The sequence below is a fragment of the Bubalus kerabau genome, chromosome 9, assembly GCF_029407905.1.
Source record: "Bubalus kerabau isolate K-KA32 ecotype Philippines breed swamp buffalo chromosome 9, PCC_UOA_SB_1v2, whole genome shotgun sequence".
NCBI classification, from domain to species: domain Eukaryota; kingdom Metazoa; phylum Chordata; class Mammalia; order Artiodactyla; family Bovidae; genus Bubalus; species Bubalus kerabau.
Window position 1 is genome coordinate 32944700 of NC_073632.1, and position 26105 is coordinate 32970804.

At 39.1% G+C, this 26105-nt stretch overlaps 1 protein-coding gene across 4 annotated transcripts in view; it reads right to left on the minus strand.

Moving 5' to 3' along the window:
* Nucleotides 1-26105, minus strand: part of TRMT11 (tRNA methyltransferase 11 homolog) — a 267208-nt gene that overhangs the window by 12387 nt on the left and 228716 nt on the right. The gene's annotated exons all lie outside the window — the stretch shown is intronic.

Below are 26105 nucleotides of genomic sequence, written 5' to 3' on the forward strand. Positions count from 1 at the left end.
TATTAAAAAACAAAGGCATCACTTTGTCAGCAAAGGCTCATATTGTCAAAGCTATGGTTTTTCCAGTAGTCATGTATAGATGTGAGTTGGACCATAAAGAAGGCTGAACACTGAAGAATTGATGCTTTCAAACTGTGATGTTGGAGAAAACTCTTGAGAATCCTTCGGACAGCAAGGAGATCAAACCAGTCAATCCTAAAGGAAATCAACCCTGAATGTTCATCGGAAGGACTGATGCAAAGCTGAAGTTCCAATTATTTGGCCACCTGATGCGAAGAGCAGACTCATTGGAAAAGACCCTGATGCTGAGAAAGATTGAGGGCAGGAGAAGGGGACAATGGAGAATGAGATGGTTGGATGGCATCACCAAGTCAATGGACATGAGTTTGGGCAAACTCTGGGAGATGGTGAAGGACAGGGAACCTGGTGTGCTACAGTCCATGGGGTCACAAAGAGTTGGACACAACTTAGTGACTGAACAACAATGGCTACCTGGATTTCTGGAATACCAAAGTACTGACAATGTCACTCAGAAAAGATAACCTGATCTCTTGGATGCATTTCTCTCCCCATGGAAAGGAAAAATGGCATAGTTACCCACTTAAAGGCACACTGAAGCCTGGGATATAAGCCTTTATTATGGAGCTATTTTGGGCTTCCCAGGTGGCTTAGTGGGTAAAGAATCCACCTGCAATGCAGGAGATAGGCGAGTTCGATCCCTGGGTTCAGAATATACCCTGGAGGAGGCCGTGGCAATACACTCCAGTATTCTCGCTTGGAGAATCCCAAGGACAGAGGAGCCTGGACATCTACAGTTTATAACATTGCAAAGAGTGGGATGTGACTAACTCATGCACAGAGGTATTTTAGTCCTTTGTGAGTTTTTGCTATTTTAGCATTTATCTAAGGATAAATAAAGAAATAATCATCTTACTATTTGGTCCATTAAAAATGTACATGTGTACAAATTAAGAATTCAGAACTTAAAAAGAAGCATGCTGGCAACAAATCAACACATGTATGCAAACAATTTCTTCAGTATTTCCAGACCTTATTGAACTTTATTTTGTCTGTTCCTAGTGAAAATATGTCCCAGGTATATTATTCAACTATTGTAATGTTTGCATTCCTATAACAGGCAGAAAGTTTCATTTGATAAACATTTCCATGTAGGGATAATTATAATTCATATCTGTTTGTTATCAAAGAATGAAAAGTAAGAAAAATTACTCTAATGAGCACAAAAGACATTGTTAGTAAGTAACGTGACAATTTCAGCAAGGTACTAATGTTTATCAAATGTTCATTGAATACATAACAAAATATATCCTTAATTAGTTGAGACTGGAGTTAGTAAGATTTATATATTTCTTGGTTTGAAATTCTATACTTTTAAAAAAGCATTTTTCTGTTATTAATGAAATAAATCCTAATAAGTCATGAGTATTTTTTATATTACTCACAGATTTATTTTCCATATTACTCAAAAGTCAGTACATGATTAATAAAAGCACCCTCAAGCCTCCTACTCATTTCTCTTGTCCTACAGTTAAAAATAATTCAAAAACACTAACTCTTTTGCTTTATTACGTAAAATACTAGTTTGGGATTTTTATTTTCATAAAAGTCCAAATGAACTTAGAGTTTCAAAGATAATTATTCATCCTGTTCTCAAGCTCATTTAATAGTCCAAAGTAACATTACCCAAGGAAATGTTTTTCTGACTGAAAAATAGAAAGTATAACAGACTCTTGCAAACCAAAGGTAAAAACAACCAGAAAAAAACTTTAATAAGATGATCTTTGTTTAACGTTCTTGCTTCAAGATAATATTTGGATATGTACACTTGACAGAATCATTCTTTATCTACAGTGTTTTTATGTAAGGGTGATAGAAGTAGGCTCTTTCAAAAGAACAGAGGGGGAAAACGACTGCTTGTGTATCAGCTTCTGACCATGGTCTTCCTGGAAAAAAGTCTTCATTTTTGTTATCTTCAGGGAGTGAAATTCTGGCTAAACAGCAACTGGCTTCACTCCTCTCTTTTGGGACCAAAAGCAATGATGGAAACATGTTTAACCATTTGTTCCTAGAATGCTCATGAATGTTTAGGTCCCAGTGTGGACAAAGAAGAAATGTATAGAACACTAGGTTGGGGTGGAGGAAGCCAAACTTCCCAGATTCAATCCCTGGCTTTTTCACTTCCAAGCCAGTTGTTTCTTTCTATACCTGGTTATTCATTTAAAAATGGGAATAATAAATGTAGTACACCAATATTTTATCCAACCACCACTATTTCTGATTCTTTTCCTGCCAGGAATCTGGGATGACTGTATATCTCTGCCCCTTGTCATTAGACATAGTCAGGTGATTTGCTTTGCCCAGGTGTGACAATTCTGGACAGAAGCATTTAAAAACAGGTACAGGGTTCTGCATCATTTTTCCTCCTATTGTAGTAATTGTGGAAGCATGTGTCAACATGAGGCATTTAACCTGGTTCACTGAGTAACTATGATAAAGACTTCTACCTGCTAATCATAATTATACATGGAGCATAAGCATGAAGCATTGGCTAACATTATCTCTGGATTTTAGATGGCCCAGTAGGTAAAGAATCTGCCTGTGATGTAGAAGACACGGGAGACGCAGGTTCAATCTGTGGGTTGGGAAGATCCCCTGGAGCAGGCAATGGCAATCCACTCCAGTGTTCTTGACTGGAAAATCCTATGGACAGAGGAGCCTGATGGGCTACGGTCCATGGAGTCACAAACAGTTGGACACAACTTAGCAACTAACACACACACATTCGCCTAGCTTATCCTAACTGATAGGATAATCCTACCCATCTCATAATATCTTTGTAAGAATAAACTGAGTATGCATCACTTAGAAAAATACCTGGAACATTATAAATAGTTCATTTATTAATTATTCAACAAATATTTATTGAGTACATACTGTGAACTGAACCCTGTGCTGGGTGGAGAGAATATGATGCAAGTAAAACCAAAAAGTACCTGTTCACATGGTACCGACCGTATACTGGGAAAGGCAATTGTTAATCAAATGTTGTTGCTGTTGTTTACTTGCTAAGTTATGTCCGACTCTTTTGTGATGCCATGGACTATAGCCCGTCAGGCTTCTCTGTCCATGGTATTTCCTAGGCAAGATTACTGGAGTGAGTTGCCATTTCCTTCCCCAGGGGATCTTCCATACCCAGAGATGGAACCTGCATCTCCTACCTGGCAGGAGAGCCACCGCTGAGCCGCCAGCAAAGCCCCAATCAAATGATGACACAAATACCAACTTGCAACTTTGCAAACTGGAATCCCTAAGGGGAAGAAGTCACAAGAAGGCACGTGAAATAGTTGACTAAGGTTGGGAGGTCAACACAGCTTCCTTTGAGGAAATGCAATGCTGATTTAACTTAGATCTGGAAATCACAGAGTGATGTTAATTAGGAAAGAAGAGCCTTCCTTGAGGAAGGAAGTGAAAGTGAAAGCCACCCAGTTGTGTCCAATTCTTTGCGACTCCATGATCTATACAGTCCATGGAATTCTCCAGGTCAAAATACTGGAGTGGACAGCCTTTCCCTTCTCCAGGGGATCTTCCCAACCCAGGGATCATACCTAGGTCTCCCACACTGCAGGAGGATTCTTTACCAACTGAGCTATCAGGGAAGCCCCCTTGAGGAAGCAAAGTTGTATGTAGAGACTTGTGCAGGTGGGGTGCACAGTACCTATGAGGGGCTAAAAGTCTCCCGCTGCAGTGGTGACTAAGGGAAAAGAAGCACAAAATTAGGATAGATGGTGGTAAGGGCCAGGCTCTACAGGCTAGTGAAGATCTTGGTCTTTATCTAGAGAACAGTGTGGAGCTATTAAATATGTTAAGTGGGAGAGGATTACATGTGGAAAGATCATGCAGTCTGAAGAGTATAGAGCAGATTCTAAGGGTTATAGGAGGGCATGGTGGATACAGAGGCTAACCAGCTAAAAGGCTGTTGCTAGAGGTCATGCCATAGATAATGACGGCTTGTAATAAGAAGGTGGTAATGGTGGTAGTGGTGGAGGGGGAGTAAAAAGATAGATTAGCTGCCTTTTAAAAATATATATCCATTCACCTCATCTATTGTAAGCAAAAAAAGGGACATATCTCAAGGTATTAAGTAACTTACAAATTTCTAAAGGGGTCAAATCACCAAGATGGAATGGTGCATTTCCAGAAACACTGCAACAAAGGGAAATGCCCAACCACACAAGACTATGGTTCCAGTGGAAACCTTGTGGCCCTCAAGATGCTAAGGACCAGACAGTACAAATACTGCTATAGCTGCCCCAGAAAAACCAGTCATCTCCTGTACACACTTGCTAGATGGTCTGTACTTCTCATCCACGGCTGCCACCTCCCACTGCTCACCTTACAGAATTCACATAAATCCATCTGTCTCACAGAAGCTAAGCATCATGAGAAATCTCAGCTACAAAGAAAGATAAATGTTATCTTTAGCTTGTCATCTTTCAAAGTAGAGGGAAGGCATATTTGATAGGAACAGAGTAGATGTTGAGTGAATCAGACTAAAGTACTTTCCTCAAGGAAGCGAAATAAATTGGAATTCTTGATGCATTGGATATAAAGTACAAAGCTGAGAAAGGTATAAAAAATGACTCCTAGGTTATTTGCTTCTTAAGATGAGGGATGATAAATGCTATTCACTGAACTTGGCTCAAGACGAATGGACGTGAGAGTCGTATCGAGTACACTGAAACTGAAGTATCTTCGAGACAGCCACGAGAAGATGTCAAATAGACAGTTGCATATGCAAGAGAATGTCTTGCTGGATATATAAATTTATGAGTCATCTGGTGATAATTGAAATCATGTTGAATTAATTTTCTATTGCCGCATCACAAATTACCACAATTTAGGAGCTTAGAACAACACCCATCTATTATGTCAGTTTCCATGAGTCAGGAGCTCAGGCAGGGATACACTGGGTCCCCTGCTCAGGGTTTCCCAAGGCTGCAATCAAAGTGTCAGCCAGGACAGCTATCTAATCTGAGGTTCAGGGTCCTCTTCCAAACTCACTGGTTGTTGGCAGAATTTACTTCTTTGTGATCATAAGGCCTGAGGCCCTCAGCTCTGAGAGGCCCCTGACTGTTTCCTGTCGTGTGACCCTCTCCAGAACATGGCAGTTTGCTTCTGCACCACCAATGAGAGAGCTTGCGTCTCTCTCATGTCAAAGTTCTCTCAATTCAAACCTCTAGACAATCTGAATTTTCAAGGGCTCATTCAATTTGGTCAGGCCTGACCAAGCTAATATCCCTTTCGACTAACCAAAATGCAAATTATTAGGGACCTAAATTATATTTGCATAATTCTTTCACCTTCACCATTTAGCATAACTTAATCATTGGAGTGAAATCCTTCATCACGTTCACCAGTCCTGCCTACACTAAGAGGTGAGGGCTATACAGCATGTGTAATACCAGGGAGTGGGCATCTTGAGGGCCATCTTAGACTTCTGCTTAATAGAAAATTAACGTCCATGGGTAAGATATCCTAGGGAGAAATTATAGAGTGAGAACAGTATAGCACCTAGGAAAATGACTATTATGATTTTCAATATTTAATGATGGGACAGAAGTAGCTGAGATTGAGATAGAGAATAGAAGTCTATCATCTTTATTGTTATAACTTAGTATCTAATATGGGCTTCCCAGGTGGCAAGAGTAGTAAAGAACCCTCCTGCCAATGCAGGAGATATAAGAGATACGGGTTCAATCCCTGGGTTGGAAAGAGCCCCTAGAGGAAGGCAAGGCAACCCATTCCAGTATTCTTACCTGGAGAATCCGATGGACAGAGGAGCCTGGAGGGCTACAGTTCATAGGGTCACACAGGTGACCTGTTGCTATGCAGGTCAAGACACAATACTTAAAACCGAACATGGAACAACAGACTGGTTCAAAATTGGGAAAAGTGTACACCTACACTGTATATTGTCACTCTGCTTATTTAACTTATATGCAGAGTACATCATGCAAAATGCTGGGCTGGATGACTCACAAGCTGGAATCAAGACTGCCGGGAGGGGAAAAAAACCAATAACCTTAGATATGCAGATGACACCACCATTATGGCAGAAAGCAAAGAGAACTAAAGAGCCTCTTGATGAAGGTGAAAGAGGAGAGTGAAAGAGCTGGCTTAAAACTCAACATTCAAAAAACAAAGATCATTGCATCCAGTCCCATCACTTTATGGAAAACAGATGGGGAAACAATGGAAACAGTGAGAGACTTTATTTTCTTGGGCTCCAAAATCACTGCAAATGGTGACTGCAGCCATGAAATTAAAAGATGCTTGCTCCTTGGAAGAAAAGTTATGACAAACCTAGACAGTGTATTAAAAAGCAGAGATGTTACTTTGCCAACAAAGATCCATCTAGTCAAAGCTATGGTTTTTCCAATAGTCATGTATGGATGTGAGAATTGGACCATAAGGAAGTCTGATCGCCAAAGAATTGATGCTTTCAAACTGTGGTGTTGGAGAAGACTCTTGAGAGTCCCTTGGACTGCAAGGAGTCAAAGCAAATCAATCCTAAATATTCATTGGAGGGACTGATGCCGAGGCTGAAGCTCCAATACTTTGGCCACCTAATGCTAAGAGCTGGAAAAGACCCTGATGCTGGGAAAGATTGAAGGCTGGAAAAGAAGGGGACAACAGAAGACGAGATGGTTGGATGGCATCGTCAACCCAATGGACATGAGATTGAGCAAGTTCTGGAAGATGGTAAAGAACAGGGAAGCCTGGTATACTTACATTCCGTGGGGTTGCAAGGAGTCAGACACAACTGAACAACTGAACAACAACAACCATATCATACACAAGTCTTTGAAATAATTAACCTATTTCAGATTTTGCAACTTAATAAAGAAGTTTTATATGATTGAGGTTACCAATATTCTAGACTCATAAATAAAATAAAAAATGATATAGTAAAACCTTATTTTACCAATAAGGACATGGATAATAATGATTTTGCCCAAGTCATTTAGTCAGTGAATGACTGAATCACAGGTCTTCTGACTCTAAAATCAGTAAATATTAGTTTTTATTTTCTTTAACTATTAAGTCTGTTCCATGAGATTAAGATTGGTCATAATGCTTTATGCTGAAATTATATTCGATAAAATTTAAGTTATTTCAGAGATACAATTCCTTATTTTATCTATACCTTAGGATTCAGCATGGAAGCCTGAGTAGTCTCTGTTTTATAGACATGTTCCTCATAAATTTCCTCTCTCATCTTACCAATTATACTTTCAAATGGCATGGAAAGGGTCATACAAATATACTATTTTATAGAGTTTTTAACATACTCTAAACTGATAATTTGAAAAGACTGAAGATCTTTTTTCCTTACTGTTTCAGAACATTTTCCTCAATAATTTCCCCTCTATAACTCATCCAAGGAGCCATAAACTTTAGTTTATGTATATTATTCTATCCTATGGCAAGAATGTTGTCTCTTGTTCTGCTGAAAACACTTTTACTATGTTGTAAATTTGTTTCTGTTGCAAACATATTGTATCTATTTCTGGTCCAAACACTTGAATTGTGTTATAAATTATCTATATTAGTCTCTCCCAGTCCTTTATACATATATACATATATGAGCACTCAGTAGCTATTTGTTGCTCACCCATGGAGGACTTATTAGCTTGGAAACAGACAATATTAGATTTGAGTCCAGCCTCTATTACATAACTGTGTGATTTTGAGAAAGTTGATACTCTGTGTCTGTTTTATCTGTTAAATACATGTAAGAATGTCTAACTTGTAATGTTTTATGATACTTAATGACAGATGTATCATACCCCATGGAGTACATCATAGGCTCTCAGCATGCTGAGAACACACATTCCTTCCTTTTTTTTTTTTTTTTTTTTTGGTTCTTTCATGGGCAGCTATATCCTTTTGTCATAGACTTGTAGACTTTTTTTGTAAATAATGGAGCCATTCTGTCTTTGTTTGCATTATGTATTCTTTATAAATTACTCCATTTTTTTCACTAAATAAGAACCAGCTCTCTTACTGATTCTGAATTTATCAGCCTTTATTAAAATTCTACACATCTGAGAAACATGATACCTTCCTATCAGTAACTATTGTTCCCTTATTGAGTCCTCACTTGAGAGTGGGATTTGGCATAGGAAAATATACTCCCTAGAAAAGCCTATGAGGGACTTCCTGGTGATCCAGTGGCTAAGACTCCATGCTTCCAATCAGGGAGGTGGCAGGGGGCGGGGGGAGCAGGTTCGATCCCTGGTCAGGGAACTAGATCCTACATGGCACAACTAAGATCTAAGATCCCACGTGCCGTAACTGACACCCAGTGCAGCAAAATATATAATTTTTTTTTTTTTTAAAGAAAAGGCTATGGGAAGCTCCAAAAAGGGAGGGAAAGCAGCATGTCTGGAGAGCCCTCCAGGTGACTCAAACATCTGCCCCCAAGGATGTGCTGCTGCTTCTCCTTGCCCTCTCCCTCACTGAGGTCACTGGGTACTATTAGTAAATGTTCTGATGTATGCATTATTGAGACTGAAATAAACTCCAGAGGACTTTTTCTTCTTTGTGGCAAATGATCAACTCACCAACCATCCTTTGTTTCCATTAAAATTAGTCTAAGCTGCTTTTCTTTTTCTATATTCAAGCTTACAATGGCCTGACCTCATTTACTTTTTGAACCAGGAAGATTTATTTTTCTATTTCTTTAGTCAATGTCCTTAGTTTAAAGTTCATTTTGCGCACTTTGTATTCAAAATATTCATCTTCATTCCAACTTGCTGTGCCAATAACTGTGATTATTACCTTTTATTTTTCTGCCTTTTGGTATCACTTACTAATGTAATGCACTTGCTGGCAAACACAGACTGGTTTCAGTTGTTCTTCGTTCATTCTGATTCTTATTTGAGTTTACACATACTGATAGCAAGATGGCCACGAGAAATAGCAGCCTCATGGAGATACGGCTTCAGTGTACTGTTCTAAAGAAACGTGTGTTAGATATTTAATAGGCTTCTTTCATTTATAATAGTTCAAACACCAACTCAAACTGACTTTACAAAAAGGAAATTAATGGCTTGTGAGATCTGAGAAGCTCAGAGATTTGTAAGAAGAGCCAAAGGGAATCAAGACAACTCTGAAAGCTCCATGACTTAGAACTATTAACTCAACGCCCCTTGCTCTGTCTCTGCCTGTCCATCTCTCATCTGTTTGTCTCTGAATGGCTTTCTTCTCTCCAACAGAATCAGTATCATCTTGCTTTCTGATTCACCTCCTAGCAGCTGCGTGGCCGAGATACAATGCACTACACATGGAGTACCAAACAAAACAATTCCCAAGAGGCCTCTACTTGTCTCAGGTGGGTCACTTACTTCTTTGGACAAAATCATTTTAGACTGTAGAGTGCAGTGATGCAATTGGTCATGTTCATGCTTGTGGATATGAGGCAGAGCACCACAAAAGGAAGCCCTACCAACGTCACTTGACTGCGGGTAGAGAGAATAAGTTCACAAAGGAAGGGAGGACTACATGGGACAAACATTATAATCACCACAGATAATAAATAAACATCATGGATGTGAGAGTTAGCAGTACATTACATGGCATGAGACCTTCAACTTCTCCTGCCAAGAAGAACTAAAGACAAGCATACTTGGCTAAAAGATACTGTTTTAATATACATTTTATTTCTTTGGTGAAATAATTTCTACTTTATTACATTCAGTAAAAGAGTATAGGTAGTTTACAAATCAAAACTGAGTTTAATTCAGAGCTATGCTAAATTAAGGACTTTCCCTTAAAGACACATGTGCATGTGTGCTAAGGCGCTTTAGTCATCTCTGACTCCTTGCGACCCTGTGGTCTGTAGCCTGCCAGGCTCCTCTGTCCATGGAATTCCCCAAGAAAGAATTCTGGAGTGGACTGCCATTTCCTACTTCAAGGGATCGTCCCAAACCAGGGATGGAACCCAGCTCTCCTGAATTGCAGGCTGATTCTTTACCATCTAGCCACCAGAGAAGCCCCTTAAAGACATACTGCTGCTGCAGCTAAGTCTCTTCAGTCGTGTCCGACTCTGTGCAACTCCATAGATGGCAGCCCACCAGGCTTCCCCATCCCTGGGATTCTCCAGGCAAGAACACTGGAGTAGGTTGCCATTTCCTTCTCCAATGCATGAAAGTAAAAAGTGAAAGTGAAGTCGCTCAGTCGTGTCCGACTCTTAGAGACCACATGGACTGCAGCCTACCAGCCTCTTCCATCCATGGATTTTCCAGGCAAGAGTACTGGAGTGGGGTGCCATTGCCTTCTCCACTTAAAGACATGACTAGTGGTCAAAATACCCTTACATTGACAAGGTACCCAGAAGCCTATTCATAAACACCAGTGGGCTTTGGAGGAAGCCTTGATTTGACACAAAGACCAAATTCAAGAGAGATCTAAAGAATCCCAGAAGTATTATGAGTTATGAACTTGCAGCACTCAACAAAAGAACTCACTGCAGATTAACATTGGCTTCTCCACCAATGTTGTAAGCAAAAATACGACATGTTTTGAGGATTAAATGACTAGGCACAGCCAGGCTTCATGCAATCCTTTTCACATACCAATCTTACAAGATACTGAGAATACCAGGAACAAGATAACTAAACAGCTCTTGTGCTGTGAACTAAAGTGGAGCAATCTAATCCTAACTACTCAAAGTCTGTGGTCCATAAATTGGCCACATCTGTATTATCTGGGAGCTAGTTAGAAATGAAGCATCTAGGCCCAAAGGCAAGATTCCCAAAGACATTCAAGTTTGAGAGTAAGGGTCTCCCAGGTGGTGCTAGCGGTAAAGAATCCGCCTACCAAAGCAGGAGACGCAAGGGATGCAGATTCAATCCAAGGGTTGGGAAGATCCCCTGGAGAAGGAAACGACAACCCGTTCTAATATTCTTGCCTGGAAAATTCCACGGACAGAGGAGCTTGGAGGGCTACAGTCCATGGGTTGGACTGTAGAGTTGGTCAACTGAGCACAGCAGCAGCAGCAGCAGACCCAGAATAAACCTAGAGGGTGAAGGCACCAACTTAAAGGCAGGGTAGGTTATTATGTCAAGCAATCTAGACTACCCTAGACTTTGCCGGCCTGACAACGAACAGTCAGAAGAGTTACACTGCAGGTTTTAAAAGACAGCATTCTAAACAGAAACAAATCCCCAGAAGATATCAGTGATCACTGTTATTAAGACAGTATTTTATGGGGACACATCTGCTTCTGACATAGCGAACCGCAGTTAATAACGGTACTTTCAGTGGGAAGCTCAACTCCATGTGCGTGTGTGTATACACATGGTCATACATGTTGGAGTGTGTTATCTGTGTCTGTCTGAGGTTTCTGCCATCTTCCTTTATCCTCTCCATACATACATACATACATGTTGGAGTGTGTTATCTGTGTCTGTCTAAGGTTTCTGCCATCTTCCTTTATCCTCTCCCACCCCCATCTCCTAAATGTCTTCCATAACTGCCAACTTCTGGCACAACTTTTCCTCCAACTTCTGCCAGGAAGAAACAGACACAAGGACAGTTGGCTAAGTACTATTGCTCTGATTTATCCTTGATTACACCCAAAAAGGGCTTCCTTGGTGGCTCAGACAGTAAAGAATCTGCCTGAAATGCAAGAGATCCAGGTTTGATCCCTGGGTTGGGAAGATCCCCTGGAGAAGGGCATGGCAATCCACTCTAGTATTCTTGCCTGGAGAATTCCATGGACAGAGGAGTCTGTCAGGCTACAGTCCATGGGGTCACAAAGAGTTGGACAGAACTGAGTGACTAACACATACAGACCCAAAAAAGGAACATAGATATTTTCTAAATCAAAGCACAGTTTAATTGACTATAATTCAAATTACAGTTATGATAAATGACAGTAAAATTCCCTTAATGACTAATGAACAATCATCTTTGAAATATCATGTGCTCTTAATTTTTTAAAATAAATGAAAAATGACTGAGTCTTCCTATTCTATCTCCACCCACTATAAATGCATCTACTGGGATCTGAGTACAATAGCACTAAAATCCTATTGACTTATTGATAATTGATAATTGCAATTAAAATATAATTTATTGGAGTGTAGCTGATCTACAATATTGTGCTAGTTTCTGCCATACAACAAAGTGAATCAGTTATACATATACATACATCCACTCATTTTTAGATTCTTTTCCTATATATGTCATTACAGAGTACTAAGAAGAGTTTCTTTCACCATTAGTGTCCTTATTAGTTATCTATTTTATATATTAGTATTAAGTATAATATTAAAATAGGATTTTCAAGAGAATTGTAATACATGAAACTGTTAGTTACTCAGTCATGCCTGACTCTTTGCAACCCTACAGACTATAGCCTGCCAGGCTCCTCTGTCCATGGAATTTTCCAGGCAAGAATGCTGGAGTGGGTGGCCATCCGCTTCTCCAGGGGATCTTCCTGACCCAGGGATCAAACTTTAAATGGAATACAGTCTATGAAAATATTGAATCACTATCCTGAAACCAATAAAATATTGTAAATTAACTATACTTCAATATTTAAAAAGCAGAGGATAAAAGAAAGGGGGCAAGAAGGACAATGATCTGACCCCCAGAAGAAACACAGACAATCCAGAGAATTAAAAAAAGCTTAAATAGATGAGTTAAGGAATGAATGCTGAAGACTAGCTTGGCAGATTGCTTCTTGGCAAATGAGTGTATAAGTACTTAATCCACACTGCTCTAAACATAGAAATGATGGATTAATATAAAAGGGGGGGAGATACAAATAGATTGAAATGTTCTATGGATTTCTATTGATTGGAAACAGAATAAAATGCAAATCACTGAGGAGGACAGAAGTTGTAAGCTTGGTGGGTAGGCCTGCTGGGCTAGGAAGGTCACAGGGCCTGGGTGCAGCTTCTCAGCTAGGAACTGAGCCAAGCCATCTACTGGATTTCCAACTGGTGCTGCCACCACCCTGGGGCTTCCTTGGTAGTTCAGACAGTAAAGAATCCACCTGCAATGCAGGAGACACAGGTTCTATGCCTGGGTCGGGAAGATCCCTAGGAGGAGGACATGGCAATCCACTCCAATACTCTTGCCTGGAGAACGCCATGGACAGAGGAGCCTGGCAGGCTACAGTCCATAGCAAAGAGTCAGACACAACTGAGCAACCAAGCACACACCAATGCACATTGCCACAGCCCCAATATTACTACAGAGTGCTGACTCTAAATTGTCGTTCTGAGACCTGGCTTTGATCTGGGGTCCCGTGGGCCAGGTAGGAGCAGTTTTAAATACATTCCAGGATAGAAGATGGTAGTGAGTACAGAGAGAGAAAGAGAAGATGCCTAGGTGTATACCTTGATGAAAAGTGTGATAAAAGTTTAAGACAGGATTGACATGAGGGGGAAAAGCTGGAAATAGTTAAGAGCATATTCTGTTGATAACCATTTCAGATAGAAGCTGGGGGAAGACTGGGCACCATGGAAATTGGGAAGTATTATGTAAGGTAGATGCATCAGAGAATTAGGCAAACACGAGTGATGGAATGGACTTCCCAGTTTGCACTAGTTGTAAAGAACCGCCTGCCAATGCAGGAGACATAAGAGATGTGGGTTCAATCCCTGGGTCAGGAAGATCCCCTGGAGAAGGAAGTGGCAACCCACTCCAGTAGTCTTGCCCAGAGAATCTCATGGACAGAAGAGGCTGGAAGGCTACAGTCCATAGGGTCTTAAAGAGTCATACACGACTGAAGTGATTTGGCATCTATGCACGCACACACAAGTGACGGAAAGCATAGGAAAGACTATCCCTTGTAGCTCAGTTGGTAAAGAATCTGCCTGCAATGCAAGAGTCCTCTCCAATGCAGGAGACCCAGGTTCGATCTCTGGGTGGGGAAGATCCCCTGGAGAAGGAAATGGTAACCCATTCCAGTTTTCTTTCCTGGGAAATCCCATGGACAGAGGAGCCTGGTAGGCTACAGTCCACGGGGTTGCAAGAGTCAGACACGACTTAATGACTAAATCACCACAAAGCAAAGCAAAAATAAAATAGAGGTGGGTACATCTCTTGAGATTAATTGTGAAGTAAGTAGGGAGTGGTTAAGGGCCAGGAACAGGTGAGCAGCAGTGTGAAGGTTCTATAAGCCCAGCTAAACTACATAGGAAGAAAACTGACACTCTGAGGAAGATGCTTCCAAAACATGGCAATGTCACCTCAGCAGACTCGGGGAACTGGAATTCTTACAAGTGCTGTGTAATCTATACCACTGTGATCCAAATGGATATAACAAATATGTTCTGTTTGATTTCAGCATTTGAAATACACATCAATTCAAAGACAATGAGAAGAAGGCATATGTTAACAGGGAAAATGAGAGGATTTATCTTTTCCTCATCAAGTGCTGTTTTTTGCATACAATGGTTCTGAGAAGAGCTCTGAAATGAAAATGAGGAGGAATAACATCAACTAGGCTAATTATAAATAACAATTGTAAACAGGAAAGAAGAAACAGAAGTATAGTTAAGTAACATTATTTCTGCTGTAAATTTTGTAGATATTCCCTATCAAATTAAGAAATCTCCTTCAGTTACCTAATTTGCTAGTTTAAAAAATTATGAATAGAGATTAACTTTTTCAAACACTTTTTCTAAAGCTATTGAATCACTGTATTAATTTTCTCCTTTAACATGTTAATTTAAAATACATTGAGTTTCTAATGTTAAGCCAACCTTGCAATCCTGGAGTAAACCCACTTGGTTATGAAAAACAATGTAGAATTTTCAGTATTCATTAAAATATATATATTTTGTTTAATATATATATATACACATACATATATATATATATATATTTACAAAACTTCCTCAGATGCCTTTAAAAAAAAGTATATGTAGATTGAATGGAAAGATACAATATCCCTAGTTATTAAGATTTTACAATAAACATTAAAAATCCAGTTACCATAGAGATTCTATCAAAAAGCCAATATGTTTAGGCAACTAGATCTGCCCAACTTGCTAACTAATTTCTGACTCAAACAGGTGTTGCCAGAGCTAGAAGCAAAGCTCTAGGACATGCTACTGTACTTTAGGAGCCCGGTGGGCTGCCGTCTATGGGGTCACACAGAGTCGGACACAACTGAAGCGACTCAGCAGCAGCAGCAGTGCATATAGGACATAATGCTGGCAGAAGTCTCAGGTCCAAAGAAAGAACCATAATTCACCTCCATCAACACCCAAGGAAATGAAATTTGGCTTCCACAAGACAGGTTTGTGTTCTTGCCAGTCTATCATATTAAGCTATAATTGACCTATGGAATCAAGATCTGTTAGGAGGGAACACATACTTATAAGTACAGACAGGATGATTTAATAAGTTTTCAACCTTGTCACTGCCTTCGTAGGTAAAATTCAGAGCTACACGGACTGTATCCATCAGGATAGCCTTTTTAATAGGAAAAGCTGAAAGAATATAATACTCTTAGGCCTTCTAGTATATATATAGTAACTTCTCCTCCTTGGTGGTTGTGAAAGAGAGCCATCATCTAACAGTGGAAAATAAGGATCTGGTCCGGAATTCTTTCATCAAATTGGCAAGCCATGTGCCTCACAGATGGGGGCTTTGCCACTTCTCTCACACCTTTATGTTGTAGCAGCTGAGCTGATGCATTCTGCACCTGCCACAGTTTCTGAGGAAGGCCAAAAAACAGTAAATTATAGCTGACTAGCTAAAAGTAAATGAAGACAATAATATCTTCAAAGGAAAGAAACTATTCCATTGAAACTTCCTCTTTAACACATGGTTGTTTCTTTAATGCCTATAGTTCATGAGGAAACAGAATAAAAATTTATAGCTTTCTTGAGTATGGAAACAAAGCTTAGCAATAGTTGATTTGCTTTTACTTGCTTTTTCTCTTTGCCATTGTCTGTGTATATGTTTTGTGTTTTTTTTAATTGATATATGGTTGATTTACAATATTATATTCATTTCAGGCATAAAACCTAATGATTCAATATTTTAATAGATGACACTCCATTTGAAGTTTTTATAAAATAATGGCTATATTCCTTGTGCTGTACAATATACCCTAATTTCTTATTTATTTTATACATAATAGTTTGTGTCTCTTAATCCCATACCCCTATCTCACCCCCCCCCCGTGTGTGTGTGTGTGTGTGCGCGTGTGTGTCTGTGTCTGTGTGTGTGCATGCTCTGTCTTATTTGACTCTTGGCAACCCCATGGACTGTAGCCCACCAGACCTCTGGCCATGGGATTTCCCGGGCAAGAATACTGGGGTGAATTGCCATTTTCTTCTCCAGAGTAATGACTCGTCTGTTTTTTTATATCTATGGATCTGTTTTGTTATATACATTCATTTGTTTTACTTTTTAGATTCCACATGTAAGTGTCCTGCCATATCATTTCATTGAACATAATACTCTCTAGGTCCACCCATGGTGCTGCAAATGGCAGAATCTCATTATTTTTATTAATATTTTTGCTCTAAAAACAATCTAGAAAAATTAGAATGTATCACTAAGCTAAAAAAACTTATCCCATCACCCAGAGATAATTATCTTGCATTAGACAACTTTGTAAACTTTTTATCTATGCATAGATTTCTACATATATCATATTATACAGTATATTATACTGTAAAATATATAGTAATAGTATATATATAATATAGTATATATATATATTATATTATATAATTATATATTATATACTTCCCTGGTGGCTCAGATGGTAAAGCATCTGTCTACAACGCTGGAGACCTGGGTTTGATCCCTGGGTTGGGAAGATCCCCTGGAGAAGGAAATGGCAATCCACTCCAGTACTATTGCCTGGAAAATCCCATGGACAGAGTAGCCAGGTAGGCTACAGTCCATGGGGTCGCAAAGAGACGGACACGACTGAGCAACTGATCTGATCTGATAGTATTATAAATAATATATAGTATTATAATGATGTAACAGTATTAGTCAGTTCAGTTCAGTCGCTCAGTCGTGTCCGACTTTTTGCAACCCCATGAATCGCAGCACGCCAGGCCTCCCTGTCCATCACCAACTCCCAGAGTTCACTCAGACTCACAGCCATCGAGTCCGTGATGCCATCCAGCCATCTCATCCTCTGTCGTCCCCTTCTCCTCCTGCCCCCAATCCCTCCCAGCATCAGAGTCTTTTCCAATGAGTCAACTCTTCGCATGAGGTGGCCAAAGTACTGGAGTTTCAGCTTTAGCATCCTTCCTTCCAAAGAAATCCCAGGGCTGATCTCCTTCAGAATGGACTGGTTGGATCTCCTTGCAGTCCAAGGACTCTCAAGAGTCTTCTCCAACACCATAGTTCAAAAGCATCAATTCTTCAGCACTCAGCCTTCTTCACAGTCCAACTCTCACATCCATACATGACCACAGGAAAAACCATACTGTTATATAATTTTCATATTTAGTAGTATACATCTACAATATTATTGTAATGGCTGCTTGATATGCCCTCAAGCAGCATGTAATTTAAGTATTCACAGATAGACACTTAAATCATTTCCAATTATTTGCTGGGCTTCTCTAGTAGCTCAGTTGGTAAGGAATCTTCCTGCAATACAGGAGACCCAGGTTCAATCCCCAGGTCAGGAAGATCCCCTGGAGAAAGAAATGGCAACTCACTCCAGTACTCTTACCTGGAGAATTCCATGGACAGAGGACTGGGACAGGCTGCAGTCCATGGAATCGCAAAGGGTGGAACACTTTCATGAGTAATATTGTAAAGAATGTGTACAAACAGCTTTGCATCATTTATCCTGTGGTGGAATTACTAAGGTAATAGTTCTGTGCATTTCAAGGTTTTTGAGATATACTAGTACAAGTTGGTTTTGAGGTTAAACCTTTCATTAACACTATATAAATTGCTTTTCACTGCCCAAGAGATGGGTTGCTCTCAACCAGTAGTAACTAGGGTCGACTGAGGTAATAAAACAGACTCTTGGTAAATCTGGAAAGTCTCAGATAAAAGACTACAGCTTTACTGATATTTCTGCTCACCCTTTTGGAATCTTCCTTATGCTCTTAAAATGGTTATGGAAAACCCAAGTAGTCTTCCTAACTTTGAAGACGGTGTGAAGGTTAAGTCTCAGCAGAACCAGCTACATAATTTGAAGACTCACTGAAAATGAAAATATGGAAACCTTTGTTCAGAAATTATTGAGAATATTAAGATGCAACAGCAAAGCAGTAAATAAAGGCCAGGGCCCTTCTGCTGTGCAAATGTACAAATATCAGGTGCCAAAAATGGCCCGAGGAGCATGCTCCCCCAGAACGTATCTGCCATGATCACTTACTTGGTCATACAGCACCAGTTTTCAGATCAACTCTTTTATATCTCAGACATTCATGCCTAAAGAGCACACAAAATTCTTTATATAATTGTTCATGTAACCATTTGCTACTTCTCATTAATAACATCCAACTACACTTTCCTTACATTTCACATAGGGAAAAATAGCCTTAATTCTATAAATGAATAATGTCCTCATGATAGTGAATAGTTTAAATTTTCTAGTTCATGCCCTTAACCTAGTAAAGATGAAGCTTCCATAAAAATAACACTGAAACACAAACCTCATTCACTAATGCTATTTTTCCACACCCATATGTTTGTCAGTATATGTTTTAACTCAACAAACACAGTATACTTTTTTTTAAGTTTAATTTTAAAAGTCTTGGTCTGTGTGTTCACATTGAATTAAAGAAATCAACACAGAACTAAAGAAAATCAGGCAGTGGTCTGAAATTTGGCAGCCAAGAGACATTTTATATTTAATGCCTTCTTTCCCTATTGCTTTTGGCTTGGTTTCCATGGAAATGTACATTTGCTGGAAGCCAAGATTTTTTGTGGTCTTAGCTACAGGAACAAAGTAGGAATACATGTAGATAGATGGTCAAAAGAAATGTTGATTTGAAATATGGGTGAGGCACATGCAAGCCTTATAAAATGAATGAAATTCTGAGTGCTCCATCAAGTCCTGAATACCCTTTGAGAGTAAACTAATTTCTGAATATAGGTACATCAACCTAAAAAAGACAAAAATAAGTTTATGTGCTCAGCAGTGTGTTAAAACAGGCTTTAGGTGTAATCTTTGTCTTTGATAATTTATTTATGAAACAGATCTTTATTGGGTGCCTACTATATATCAGTTACCATAATTATGTACCAGGATTACAGCGGAGTTTAGACTAGTTCATTTCTGTGGCTGCCAGAAAGGTTAAAGAATGTTAACTGATTCAGCATTCAGCAAACATTTATAAGGCATCTTTTCTGTGTGGACTTGGAGAAAATACAAAGACAAATAAGGGTATAAAATGAAATAGGAGGAAAAAGTAGAGCATTCATAATTACAATTTAATGTTATAGGATAAGGCTCTACTGAAGGAGCTGTTCATGTCCACGGTTACATTCCTTACAATTTAATGCAGATTGTAAAAGAACTTTAAATTAGAGGAGGTTAAAAAAAAGAAAGAAAGAAATGAGTCGTGTGAGTAAGAAAATGAGAGGATGAGGAAGCAGACAAATAATTTAAGGAAAAAAGAGAAGTAAAGAGAAAGCATAAGAAAAAAATTCTAGAAGAGTAGAGAAGAAGAAAAGGAACAAGGAGAAAGGGACCAAGATATAAATTATTGGGGTCAAATGCTTCAAGAAGGAGAGAAATAGAGAAAAGTGGAGGTCTGTGAAATATCATTTGAACAAAAACAGGACAGCGGGCTTATTCTATAATTTCCTTGGTCCATTGTGGAATTGATAGAATTAGAACCAGTTCACAGGGAGGCCATCTGTGGAAGAGCTCTCTAGTTCTTGGAAGGCGATGGTCCCACATGGAGTGTGGAAGATGATAGCACATTGAACAGGCAGCCTGCAGGGTGCACAATCTGAAGACTGCATTCCTCACAACTGCCAGCTTTTACACCTTTGTTTTACCTACGGAAAGTAATTTGGTCAAAGAATAATTTCAAATGAAATCTATGTCAGATTTTTCCTATCAAGATTTTCTTTTTTATGAACAGAAGCACATTTGAAACAACATTCATCGTTTAAAACCAATGGCCAATAGTCATCATTTCTATGATGAGTGCTCTCATAGCTGTCCCAGATATAAAGAAGCGCTTGTCCATGGACCAAGCAGTTACCAAGGAGACTGCATCAATAAATCTATCATTTGTGAAAGATGCCAGGATTTCTTATGGAATATGATATTGGCAGGCAGCTCATTTTGGAAAGTTATTTGAGTTTGCATTTAAAACTCTTGTTAGCAGACAAATCCTCACAATCTCTATCTAAACACTCCCTGTGCTCAATGCATCAAGAATGTGTGTTTGCACCATTATCTAAAAACCACTGCCTCAATAGAGAGAACTACTCACAGTCAGAAGAATCAGGACAAGCCAATGATGAGTCAGTGTTCCTTTATTAAAGCATATTAGATCAGAATGGAGATTTAAACACTGAAGCGTTGTATTTTATCACTATATATGCTGCTTAGCAGTGGACTTGTAACTAGGTATAACTGCCAGAGCTTAAAATATGGTGGTGGATCTTCATTTCTCACTTTGTATTTTAAAATAGCATAACACTGCCACTCTCCACAGGAGAAGAAGGTAAACACTAAGGCCAGAGAATATTATGATAATTATAACCTACCATACAATGTGATTCTCTTTCCTACTCTACCAGCCACACACGTGCCCTCTCAACTAACCACTGACAACATCAGGGCTTTTTGCTAGTTTAAATTCCTCCTTGATTTATAGGAGATTAGTATCTCATAATATATATCCATAACAGTCACTTTTCACTGAAGCAAAGTTCTGTTCTGTGACAAACTAAATTCTGTAATTTATAACACCCTTTAAGAGCTCCGGATGAATATAACACACTTGGACTCTGAAAGCAACTTCAAATTGTTCCAACTTGGGAGAGCAGAAAATGTGAACATTGGGGTGTGTATCTGATCTTTGACCAAAGCAAACATGATCCTTGAGGACATTCAAAGAGCCGTCTGAGGATTGCAGGGGAAAAAAAATCCTCCAGAGTATCTTTCATATAAACACAGAACTGAAATGGAATGTCTGTCACCAAATATATGTATATGGATGTTTCTGCCACAGTGGTTTTCCTATAAAGCAGGTGCTCATGACATCAGGTGATTGTGACAGGATATTAGAAGTACTCAGCCTTTAAGTTCTTCATTGGCTTTGTGCTCACATCTGTTACAGGAACTTTTCTCTCTTAAGCCATTTTTATTCCCAGCTGCACACCAATTATTTAATGGATGTTCAGTTATATGAACATGCTATAGAAAACCATCCTTTGTTCTTCCTCCTAGAACTCAAAGTACTTTGGTTAAAGTGCTTCCAGTATTATTGTCACTGGATCCAGAAATACAAATTCTTTAAACATGGGGAGAAGGGGCTGAGTTGGAGGGTGGACACTGGTGTGAGGCCCCTTTCTTGGTAGTCTTAGTTACACATGTCAAGATTCTTGGAGGTTGTGCTGCTTAAATTTTGGAAGGAAACACGGTGTGCTCTTCTCCATCATGATGATGATTCAAAGAACTCACTGTAGACATCCTTCACCCTGGGAAATATCCCTGAGGTTTCTCGAAGAGAGAGAGCTTATGACAGCGAGTAGATATTTCCTACCCATAGTGCAGAAAGTTCTCACATTTAGTCTGCAAATTGCATTTGCTGAATTTCTGTGGCAGCCTGTCAGACAAAGAAAGAAGGGGTTTTGTAAACTAAGATTAACTAAATAGTGTGGTCTAATCCCGCCTAGTTTGTGTTTATGCTTGCTTCACTGTGGGATTTACCAACTGAGCTCATGGAAAGACAGAATAAGCGTGGGGAACACAAAGAATCCAGGCTTTGTGTTTCTGGAATTAGGATCAGGTTCAGGTGGGAAGCTATTGGAAGATTTATCCGAAAACAAGATACAGAAGCAGAGCAAGGTAGAAAAAATCAAACTTCTTCTTGGCTTTTATAAAGACCCATTTTAAATGATCCAAAAACACAAACAGCAACAACCTTACATTTGCTCACTATAAGAACGGACACAGTGACAAATTTTTTTTTTCAATACAAAGCATTTCTCAGGTCCTTCTTTTCCTACAGTGGTTTCCTCCCTTTCTGGTCCTAAGTTCCTACAACCAGAAGCACCACCCCTGTGTTAGAGGACTGTTTTTTTCTCTGCCATGCATCTGGAAAATTCTTTCAGGCTTGTCACTGAAGAGATGGCAGTAATTGACAGAGGGTAGTGGCTGTGTCCTGAAAGGTTAAGAGTAGAATGTAAGCTATGTCTAAAATGTTCCCATCAAGTCTATTCTGTCTTATTAAGCTGCTTCAAAGACTACATTCATTCTTCTCCACTCCAGATCAAGTTGGCTGATAAGCAGCTTTTATTATTTCTTCTCACCTGGATAAGACATAGTCTACTTGTTATGAGAGGCCCTTTTGTTAGACTAGTGCATGTCCTTTGTGTTCATGTTTTCCCCTAGTCCTTCATTGCCTTCTGGATTTTACAAGCTTTCACCTCGGAAGAGCTGGGGGCAGCTGGGAAGAAGAATCGTGATACGTCTAACCACACAAAAGTGGTAGGCTATGACCGCTCATAGGAAAGTAGATTAAACAAGGAAATCTGTATATTTATGTCCTTACTGCATTCCTATCCATAAATGACCTTGCCTGTGGTATAATCAAGTTAATTTATGTGAAAGGAAAGAAAACAAGCAGGTCTGCTTTGTTTAATACAGTAAAAATAATGGATAAAATGCTCTAAAGAATGTATGGAAACTAGTCATTAGAAATTGCACTAATAATCTCCCATAAGGTGAAATACTATGTAGTCTTTAAAAGATGTGATGATCAAGGACATTTAACAATGTGGGGAAATGTTCCTGTTACATGTTTAAGTGAAAAATAAAAATTAGAAAACAGCCTGACAATCTCTGCATAAGACACAGCAGACTGAACAATTCAATATCTTTGTTTCAACCTGAAATCCCATTTAAATTACAATAAAACTTTTTTCTGAGGTATAAATACAAAAAAAGTTGTCTAGAGCCAATCAGTAGTTCAGTCTAGGTTTCAAAACCCTAATGATTATATTTATTAATGTATCTGTAAATCAGTGAACATCAGAGAGTTGAGATGAATGAGATAAGTTTTCAAGGAATATGCAGGAGGAACTGATTTTACGAAGAAATAATTGGGTTGTCATATAAATGATCAGTGATGTGTACCATCGGTGAAATGGTGAGTAGCACAAAGGAAAGAGTGACCACTCAACAATGTCTCCACTGCTTGGAAAGGAAGGAGTTAACCTCAGTCACCAAAGCAGAGAATAAAAGGCAGCTTTGCAACATCAATTCATCTGATGCCCCCCAAACCCTAAAGTGATGAAACTGAAGCAAAGATTAAATGACCTACTCATGGTCATAGAGCAAATATGCATCAGAACTGAAATTTGAACCCAGGTGGTGTTTATGTCTTTTAAATGCTATTAATACACACAACATACTGCCTCAACTATGCTAGGTATCAGATAGATGGAGACAGTGTGGTACACTTAGAGAAAAAAAAAATGATTTAATGACTTGGTGGACCAGAGTTTGAATCCTGGCTATGTTACTTAAAATCTTAAGCTATTTTCTTAATCTCTCCAGGGACCTAATTTTAGTCCTCCATAAAATAGGACACGAAAAAATAAAGAAAGCCCTTGTAAAGTTTAGAGGCTATGTCTTTCAAATAACTAACACAAGACCTTGGACAAGAGAAGACACTGATAAACTGCTCTGCAAGAGGCACCTGCAGCAACATAGCCCTAAATTGACGAGTGCTACAGAAATACCACACTAAAAACAACAGAAATACAGATGGGGCTTAAAAGAATGCCAGCTATCATATAAGCTCTTCCAGATGCCAGGGTCCTCTAACAATAACAATTTAAAAGATAAAGTGCTATGCAATCCGTAAAAACATAATACAGTTATCTACATCTCATTAATGACCACAGTAAAAGATGTCAATCAACACCAGGGATTAGAAATATATAAACAAACAGTGAGTGAATGTTTTGAGAAACAAGTAGGAATTTGGGATTATTAATGTTAAATTATTACATTTGCACTTAACTTGAAAATCTATCCAATATGCTATCACATTGCTAGGTCAGAACTGTATCAACCTCAATGAACCACAAAATAAAACTCTTTCAAAAGAATCAATGACAGGAACTACAGGCAAAGTAAAATCTGTCCCTACATTTATTGGCCATTTAAGGAATGGAAACCTCAGTACCTGATGGAGGTACATGGGGCCTCAGGGAAATAAGTAAAAATATTCTTATTTTCTATAAAATGTTATTGGGAAACACAAAAGAAGATTTGAATAAATAAAGCAATAGAGTGTTCATAGATTTATTTTTTTAAGAACTGTAATATATCTTTGCCTGTCATATTCACAAAGTTTATAAAGTAGAACCAACACCACCTTCTTTAGGATTTGAGGCACTCATAATCATGTTGATAAAAGAAAATTTATAAGAAAACACAAATAAATCTTTGTAAGCATTTGTAGGCATGAAGTTAAACAATGAAAAAGCTGTATCATGAATGTTCCATTGTAGGGATGGGTGTTCTACTTAAGCTCCATTCAGCCTTCTTAAACTCAAGACCAGTGATTTCTGATCCCTTCTTGTCCTAGTAAATCTCACAGTAACAAAGAGTAACATTCATCATTGTCAAGTCATTCAAGTCATTGTCACTGACTTTCAAATTACATTCAGAATTAGAGACGTTTCTCAAACTTCATTGCCTATTTGATGTATTTACCAAAATCTTCGAGTGGGAAATGTTGATAGGGATTTTCCATGGTTGTTTCTCGAATTATCTCCTTCTACAAAGTAACACACACACACACAGGAAAGGTCTGGAAAAGAGTCCCTGGTTCTCATCAGAGCTGTAGATTGAGTGGCCACAGGCTTTGCCTGCTGGTCAGTTTTACCCACCCACTGAGTGTGCTGAGTCACTTCAGTTGTGTCCAACTCGTTGTGACCCCCATGGACCATGCCCTCCAGGCTCCTCTGTCCACAGGATTCTCCAGGCAAGAATACTGGAGTGGGTTGCCATACCCTCCTCCAGGGGATCTTCCTGACCCAGGGATCGAACTCATGTCTCCTGCGTCTCCTGAATTGCAGGCAGGTTCTTTACCTGTTGAGCCATCGGGGTACCACCCACTAGGCACTCCAAACCCATCATCATCAGGCAACATGCTCCTTTACACATTTTTTCCTTTTACATTCTGCTCCCTCCTCTGCAATGGCCTCCCCTCTCTGTACTGATCAGCTCCTTTCCTTCAAGGATAAAAAAGCATATCTTTATTATTCAAGTTAAATTAAGAACTCATCCTGCCCTATTGTTTCCTTTGCACTTATCATATTGTATTGTAAGACTACTGGTCAGTCTTCCCAGTATATTATACAGTTTTTAAAAGAAAGGACCAAGTCATTGTCATCTTTGTATATTCAGTATCAAGCAAAGTGCCTTAACTTGGCGAAGGCCCCAACTCTGGTTGTTCAATGAGTAAGTCAATGAATGCCAGTGATGACATACATGGGGATATCATGAAGCCCCTAGGATCCCTGACATCCCTGACATTTCTTAGAGGTCACCCAGCTTTCCTCTCTACCCCTGAGAAGTTTCTTTCCTCAGTAAAGTCCTTCTTTGCAGGTATCTCTCATTTCAAGAAAGTAATTTACATCTCAGAAGAAACTCTAATCCCTATCCTTCTCCCCACAACCCTATAGGACATATGTAAATACAAAGATGAAGCTGAAGCTCAAAAAATTTAAGCCTCTTGTTTGTGTGATCAAAAACCCACAAAAGAGCCAGTGATAGAAGCAGAACTCTTTTGTATACATATCCAAAGCCACTCACACCATGTACTAGTATAGCTTGTTTCCAGATACACATTTATGGTTTT